The sequence below is a fragment of the Xenopus laevis genome, chromosome 1S (assembly GCF_017654675.1).
Source record: "Xenopus laevis strain J_2021 chromosome 1S, Xenopus_laevis_v10.1, whole genome shotgun sequence".
Classification (NCBI taxonomy): Eukaryota; Metazoa; Chordata; class Amphibia; order Anura; family Pipidae; genus Xenopus; species Xenopus laevis.
Window position 1 is genome coordinate 54,490,888 of NC_054372.1, and position 9,310 is coordinate 54,500,197.

Sequence of the window (9,310 nt, forward strand, 5' to 3'; positions counted from 1 at the left end):
CCACAAATGCAAGTTAAAACGCTACCATGCAAAAAAAGAAACCACATATAAACATAAATCAGAAACACCACCACCTTCTCTGAGCCCAAGATCATTTACTGTCACAAAGTGGAAAACTGTCCTGAGGTCCGAGCAATCAAAATTTAAATTCTTGTAGGAAATCATGGACACTCGGTGTCCTTGGGGCTAAAATAAAGACCATGATGTTATCTGCGCATTTATGGACTTTTGCAGCCTATCACCCTGAAAAAGTAAAAGATGCTAAAGTTTTTTGGGACTTAGACCCTATACATTCCATTGCACTTCGCCTGGTCTGAGCTGGAGAAGGCAAGTCTGGCGGAACAGGTAACGTTGAATAAAAGGCAAATCTTCGTGAATTTGCAAAGTAACGCTCTTTCGCCAGAGTGAAACTTTGCCTGGCGTAAGAGTGCGAAGTAGCTCTAGAGTCTATCTCCTTCATTTACGAATAGTAATGGGCGAATTTATTCGCCAGGCGCGAATTCGCGGGAAATTTGCGCGATTCGCTGCCGGCGAATAAATTTGCGAAACGACCGTGAAAATTCACTGGCATAAAAAAAATGGCTTCTGGCTTCCACTTTTTTGGATGCTGGCGCATTTTCACCAGAAAAACGGACGCCAGCATCATAAATGAGACGCCAGCGGAGTTTCACGAATTTGCCCATCACTACTTACAAAGTTCTGCCATTCAGAAGGCCTTACAAGAAAATGCCCAAGTGCATTCTCCATGGGTCTGTAGTAGAGTCCAAGTGCTAAACGAGCCCCTGCAACCCAGACCTCTACGATAATACAGGCTTGGGACCTGTTATCCAGAATGCTCGGGACCTGGGGTTTTCCAGATAATGGATCTTTCAGTACTTTTGATCTACCAGAAAATCAATTAAACATTAACTAAACCGAATAGGCTTGTTTTGCTTCCGCTAAGGATTAACTATAACTTAGTTTGGATCAAGTACAAGGTTTTATAATTACAGAGAAAAAGTAAATCATTTTAAAAAATTTGGATAATTTGGATAAAATTTAGTTTATGGGAGACTGCCTTTCCATAATTCCGAGCTTTCTGGATAAAGGGTTTCCGGATAATGGATCCCATATCTATATGACAAAGCAGACCCCAAACTGTCCAGCCCCACAAATCCTATTTCAGGCAAGAATGGGTTATTTGTGTTTGCACTGTGTCAACTTTTTTGTAAATGGGGCTGTTTTATTATAAACATGCACTAAAAAAGCACCAACATATTCCACAATATGCTGTACAACAGATGGTGTATAAATCAAACATACATACATATATGCATCTAAAGGCGGCCATAGATATAACAATTACGATCTTTCTTGGAAAAGATCTTTCCAAGAAAGATTGTTAGTTTCAATACACACGTGTAGAGCTGAATCGTCAGATATACAGGTAGAAACAACAGAATTCTTCCTGTATCTGACGATTCAGCACTAACAATGGGCGATGTTTGAGTGCAAAATTTTCCATCCAGCCCAATCGACGAGATGACCAATATCCAAGTCTAACCTGTCCAGATTCTTCAGTTACTATTATGTTTTTTACTTACTAACTAAACTGTATGACTACATAACATACCTCCCAACTGTCCCGTTTTTAGTGGGACAGTCCCCGCTCATCCCGCAGTCCCTCATTTTTTTTGTAAAGTCCCGTTTTTCTCTGCAGTGAACAGCCAGAAAAAGAAACAATGTTTCTAACTTAATTGGCTTTTGGCAGAGTCCAGAACAGCCACAGTAGCAGATAACATACTGTACATTTGTAACAATTTCAAGATAAGCAAATAAGTAATTGTAACAATTTAAGATAACAGGTCTCTTGGGAAAAGTTAGACTCACAGCTTAAAGGGCAATTCGCCTTCATTAGCAAAATGTTACTGTAATAACTGGAAAAAAAACACAGAAATATGTTCAAACTTTCATAACCTGCCAAATTTTGTAAAATGAACATGGTAATTAGGGGGTGTGACCATAAAAATGGGCGTGGTCAAACAATTGTGCGGCAACTTTAATATCCCTCTTTTTATTTCCAAAATGTTGGGAAGTATGAAATAATACCTTTGGCGTATCAGATTATAGCACACCTGCATTAAAGAAGATCTACCAAATATAAAGATGGTGCCATTTTTCCCTTCAAGGCCTCAACGAATATGTGGGTTTGGTGCATTTGCTCTTCTTTTGTGAAGCCCAAGGTGCAGTTAATTAATATTCATAGAATTTCCTGTAGCATGTTGTATGTCTTGACTTGATGTAAATCTTTATGGATAACAACAGCAGCACAGAGAAAGGTGATACATGATGGGACAAATTGGCTAGTGATATGGCCACATGGAAGGTAATCCCTCAAAAATGTCTAACATCTAATGGAAAGCCTTCCCAGAAGGATTAAAGGATCATCAAACTACACATTAATAGCTATGGTATGGGAATGATATAAGTGTATATTAGGTGCTCCCTGCCCACATGTGAATTGGTGACTGTGTTACCTGGCAAGGCAGTGCTCCTGATTGGATCACTGAGTATGTATTAGGGACCACAGAAAGCAGGTATATGGCATGTGTAAAGGGAGGGGGCTGTGCCCATTCATGTGTTTTATTTTAATAAAGAGCTTATCTTCATTCTGCTCATAACTATACAGGTAAATAAAGTCAAGTATTGTCACCAACGGCAGGGATGGAAAATTGCAGCAATCTTTGGAAGCATGCATCTTTTGCTTTTTATTTATGAAATTAGCTCGTCTCAGAGTCTTCACTGATGAATTTAACATTTTTGTTTTTTGAATGTATAAATATAAATGGGGTGACCTAATCATGTATAAATGTTTGCCACCTATATTAATATAGTCCATTTATTTAGCAGCTTTCCTTTTTTCTTTCCTGAATTTAGGCCCCCAGATGCTTTGCTACACATATGTGGACAGAAGATAGCAATGGCAGACAGGAGAGGCTAAAATGGCCAGTCTGCAGTCATCTCTGGGCACAGTTTGAGCCTCAGGCTATATGTAAAATCAGTAGAATCAGGTGAACCAGTAGAATCAGGTGAAACAGCCACTTGATATGCACCATAAATAGAGGAAGCTTGTAGGACAGCACTGAATTACTGACACTTCCGGGCTGAAGAGGAGACCTCCAGTGTGTCGGCTCCTTTCCAGGTCACATAATGTACACATAATGATGAGTGAGAGGAACAAAAGCAAAAAGGCTATGGGGGTAGACCTCATAATATAGGTATTTAACTCGTGCAGGCATGACGGTGGCAGAAACATGCCATTTGTTTATCTGAATCCTGTCCCCTTAAGGTGGCCATAGACGCAAAGATCTGCTCGTTTGGTAACATCGCCAAACGAGCGGATCTTTCCCCGATATGCCATTAACGAGCATGGCTATATCGGGGGTAATCTGATTGTTTGGCCGTATGGCCGAACGATCCGATTACGATGTGCCATGGGCTCCGGCAGGATCGGTCCGGTCAAAATCAAACCTGACCGTTCGACCAAACGACCGATCTCCGCCGGACGAAAGATGTGGGCGCACGCCACACACGATCATCGATTCGTACAATAGGATCTGTGTGTCTATGGCCACATTTACAGAGCAGATTGGTCTATGTGTGGGAGAGCCCAACATCAGTCTAGGACCATAATAAACCTCAGTCTTAGTCAAACCCATCACAACAGTTGTGTAGTAAGGACTTAAAACAGGAGACACATTCATTTGTAGTCATTAGCTGAACTTAAATGACAGTTTATAAATATGTTTTATTCAAATCAAGAACCCCTGCGAAAAACATCACCTATCAATGGCAGCTCTGTTCTGCAAGGTGATAAATGTAAAATGAATTTGTAGCTACCTTGTTCTTGTTGCAATAAATACATAGGTGGGCTCTTTTTCATTCACAAGTACAGTGACTAAAGTGCAATTTCCAGCACAATTGCCATGTACAGTATTTTTTCCCCACAAAGCAGCATTTCCCCCCCAGTATTCCAAAGTTATTATGGGGGCAAAAGGGAGTTGGAACTGCCACAATTGCTCCTAAATTGACGCAGGGTGCTGTGGGTGGCGGTAGCTCGAGGATTGCCCAGAATCAATAGGTGCAGCAGCTCAATTTGAAACAGAAGGCAAGGGCTGAGCACAGCTATATGAAAGTGCAAAAAGTGAATTTTGACGCAAGTACCTTTAACAAAAGTGGTTTTATATGCAACTTGCTACAGGGTAAAGCACAAGTCGCTCACTGCACTTGCGCTCATAGATGAGCCCTAGGATTTTTATTGTCCTGCAAAAAAAACCTACGGCAATGCTCTGATGTGCATAACATAACCTATAAATGAATGGTCACACTTTGCATTTGGTATACAGTAGGTTACATAGCTGTGCCCCAGAAACTGAACTGTGTATCATACCAAGGAGCAATACACGCCACATTTATTTTTGGACTGGTTACAGGTTGCTCTATTCACATGAACATTTTCCCTGAAAGAGTGATATGAACATTAGTAGGCAAGCTGCTGTGGCCGGGCACAAAGAATCGTTTAGAATATACAGACAAAAGGAAGGAGTTACAACAGTCTTGAACTCCTCAGTCCATGCCAATATTTGGTAAATATACAACTGCTTTATAACCTGTGTGCTTACAATGTTTACCCAAGAGAAAAAGAGGAAATCATTTATCAGGCTATTTCATCAGGTGCTATAATAAATAACTAGTCAAGTGACTTGCCCAAGATCACACTCTGCTGTTATTGGGCAGAAACTGAACTGACAGCCTTGTGTACCCAATGGAAACAACGTAATCCTAATGACTTCTACTTCCCACTAAAAGGCCACTGCTTCAAATTGTTAAAAATGTTTCAGCCCTGGCACTTCACAGTACAGGTATGGGACCTATTATCCAGAATGCTCAGGACCTGGGGTTTTCCAGATAATGGATCTTTCTGTAATTTGGATTTTCATACCTTTAGACTACTAGAAAATCATGTAAACATTAAACAAACCCAATAGGCTGGTTTTGCTTCCAATAAGGATTAATTATATCTTAGTTTGGATATAGTACAAGTTCCTGTTTAATTAATACAGAGAAAAAAGTAATCGTTTTTAAAAATTTGAATTATTTGGATAAAATGCGGTCTATGGGAGACGGCCATTCCATAATTCAGAGCTTTCTCGAAAATGGGTTCCCGGATTACGGATCCCATACCTGTAGTAGAAAAGCCACTTATGTATCATTATAACAAGGTTTTTAAAAAGGCGCGAGGTGGAACATTTAGTAAACGTACAAAAGTAGAACATGGAAACAGTGCTAAATAAATGGAGCCGTCTCCTGGCAGAAACATCAGTTTATTATTTCCTCTTCCAGTTTTCTCATGAAGGAGTAACATTTATGGATATTCAACAGGAGGGTCTTCATCTGCTGACAAACTACAGCTCCAAATTCAGCTGTGAGGGATGCTGGGAGCTGTAGTTCGCAAACAGCTCCAGAGACCCAGAATAAACATAGTGATCACGTCAAATAAAAGTGAAGGAAAAGCCACATATTGCATACTTTACGGGCAATTTTATATTCCGTATTGCACAAATGTAGAATAGAAAAAGTTGCTTTTTGCCCTTTTTAGCCATAACATAAACAGACAAATGGATGCTTTATATGTTTTGGGATTTGTGTGTGTGTGGTCTGTCTTTGTAAACAGGAACAATGTTAAGTGGCCACATTTAGGTTTTTATTTGACCTTGGTGATATTATCACTACGCTGCCAAGTCCACAGCATTTTTCCACTGTCAGACTCTGGCTAAAAGCCCTAAGTATGTGCTGTCTGAGGACACCATCATCCCAGCAAAAGCTTTTAAAAACATGAGAGTACTAGTGACCTTTCAGTATTACCCAGCCAGCTTAAACCAACCAGCCTCTGTGCAAAAGTGAAGCAGCCATGAAACCACTTTCTGTTCTTCACATGACTGCAGGGAAGAACACCAATAGCCCCTTTTTCTTTTAAACTTGAATTGCCCAAATAAAGAACTCGGAGGCTAACTTGTGGATGAAGGTCGGACACAGCTTTTATTAAACATGTTTTATATAAAGATCCTTGCACCTTTATAAACACATATTTCTTAAACTGACTTAACCCTTTATTCAACTCGAAAAAACACCAATGCCGGCCATTGCAAGAGCAATGGGCATGTGATAACAATTATTTTTTAATAAAGTGCTAAGGCAAGGATCAAAACTTTTTTCGCCACAAGGAGTTCATGTACCCCTACACTGAACTCCGACCTCCATCCAACAAGAATAGCGCCCGTTCAACCCCATCTTGTATACCTGAAAGGAAAATATCCAGGCCAATGTCGGTCAAATGAACACCATCCGGACTCATCAAATCCGAATTATCGCCCTCTAGTTGCTGGTGGCGGATGGCCACCCAGCCCCTTGCGCATGCAAAACGTGAGACTCTCATGTTTACCAATCTTCTGGCGCGTTCAATTGCGTCCCTTGCGCCACACCACACAAGCCTGGGGACAATCTCTGACCAGACTATGATTATTTTTGGAAAAAAGGCTGGTAAGCGATCAAAATCAAATTTTATAATGGATATTAACTCAGCTATCCTAACGTAACATAAATCATTTCCACCAGCGTGTACTACAAGCACCAATGGGCCGTTGTAGTTCTTGCTGAAGCTAACAACCTCAGGGAGGATACGAAGCCATCGCAATCCAGGTATACCCTTCCAGTGCACATGCACCGCTTTGAAGCCGAGATTGAGCCCTCCAGGGCGGGATTCTGCACGCCGCCTGGCCCGATGTTACATAGTTACATAGTTAAATTGGGTTGAAAAAAGACAAAGTCCATCAAGTTCAACCCCTCCAAATGAAAACCCAGCATCCATACACACACCCCTCCCTACTTTTAATTAAAATTCTATATACCCATATAGATATTAACTATAGAGTTTAGTATCACAATAGCCTTTAATATTATGTCTGTCCAAAAAATCATCCAAGCCATTCTTAAAGGCATTAACTGAATCAGCCATCACAACATCACCCGGCAGTGCATTCCACAACCTCACTGTCCTGACTGTGAAGAACCCTCTACGTTGCTTCAAATGAAAGTTCTTTTCTTCTAGTCTAAAGGGGTGGCCTCTGGTACGGTGATCCACTTTATGGGTAAAAAGGTCCCCTGCCATTTGTCTATAATGTCCTCTAATGTACTTGTAAAGTGTAATCATGTCCCCTCGCAAGCGCCTTTTTTCCAGAGAAAACAACCCCAACCTTGACAGTCTACCCTCATAATTTAAGTCTTCCGTCCCTCTAACCAATTTAGTTGCACGTCTCTGCACTCTCTCCAGCTCATTTATATCCCTCTTAAGGACTGGAGTCCAAAACTGAACTGCATACTCCAGATGAGGCCTCACCAGGGACCTATAAAGAGGCATAATTATGTTTTCATCCCTTGAGTTAATGCCCTTTTTTATGCAAGACAGAACTTTATTTGCTTTAGTAGCCACAGAATGACACTGCCCAGAATTAGACAACGTGTTATCTACAAAGACCCCTAGATCCTTTTCATTTAAGGAAACTCCCAACACATTGCCATTTAGTGTATAACTTGCATTTATATTATTTTTGCCAAAGTGCATAACCTTGCATTTATCAACATTGAACCTCATTTTCCAGTTTGCTGCCCAGTTTTCCAGTTTAGACAGATCACTTTGCAAAGTGGCAGCATCCTGCATGGAACCTATAGTATACCTATATGTATATATGAATGACCCACCAAGAGGACAATAGGCGGAAAGGTACCTGTAAATGAGAAAATGTTTAGTTAAACAGCAAACCCGGCCGGATGTAGGAGGTGTAGCAATCAGATTTCCACCACCCGAGCTGCTTAAGTTGTGTTTCGCCCATACCACCTAAACTGGCTTCGGTAGCCGCCCCTATTCTAAAGGAGTGAGTACCAAAATCTTTGATGCCCAGCCCTAAGTTGGCTAAATATTTTTTTGAAAATCGCATTGAATTGGAAACGTGTAAGGGGGGAACCATTTTCGTGAGTCAAAAATCTATCACCATGGGTTCGCAGCAAGGAAAATGATCGTGCAAGTCCGACTGGACACCCTGGGCTATTTATTCCCAGCAGGGTAACCCATGCTCCCTTACCGTATATATCAGTTTTCGATGTTCTGATGCGGAATCTAAGAAAATAAGTTCTAGGACAATGTCTTCAGCTAAAAGGCCCCCTGGTTTTGTTTTGCTGGGAGGAACTAGCTCGCTAATCCTAAGGGCACCAAAAAATGTGATGCTAAAAGCAGTGGCAAATAGGACCTCTTCATAATGAGTTTTTACAACCTCATGGATGGAGCTAATCAGCTGTAATAAAAGACTAAAAGACACCGGTCTACGGGTATCCTTGGAGACGACTTGTTTTCTCCTGCCCTTTAATGCTTGGAGTATGGCAAAATGCTTTGTCATGTCTTTGAGGTCCAACAATTTAAAGAAAAAAGCTATGCCCGATATGCGCTTTTGGGCCGCTCCAGCGGATTGCCCCTTATTTTGTAAGTCAAGGAGGTAGTCAATTGTAAGCTGCAGCCGCACATGATCATCCAGCAGGTTACATCCCTTCCCAAACGATAACCATTCCTCAAAAGCGTTACCATAACCTCTCCAAGTGGCCGGTGAAACAGATGTCCTGACCATGTTCATAAGCTGTTCTCTACCAGGTAGAATAAGAACATTGAGCAAGTGGACCCCTCCTTGTCTGCTCCAGGAACTAGCTGCCGGAAATTTTGCCACTGCGAACGAGAAAGAGAATCAGCAGTGGTATTGCATTTACCTGGTACATGTTGAGCCCGAAACCAAATATTATGCTCAAGGCACCTGAGCACCAAGTGCCGTAGCAGGGCAAGAACTGGAAGGGAAGCAGAGGTTAGTTTATTTATACAAAAAACCACGCTAAGATTGTCTGTCCAGAAACAAATTGTATGGTTGGTCATGTACTGCCCCCAGAGTTCAATGGCCACTACAATTGGGAAGAGTTCCAGCAGTGTAAGGTTTTTGCAAAATCCAAGTGGTGCCCACCCTTCAGGCCAGCCGCCTGAGCACCATTTGTTTCCATATATGGCACCAAAACCTAATGCTCCAGATGCATCTGTGTAAAGGGCTAACTCATGGTTAGTCACTTCCTACTCCCACATGCAAGTGTGCCCATTATACTCCTGTAGGAAAGAGTGCCATACCAGTAAGTCCTCTCTCATCTGCCGAGTCACCCGAATAAAATGGTGTGGCTTCTTGAT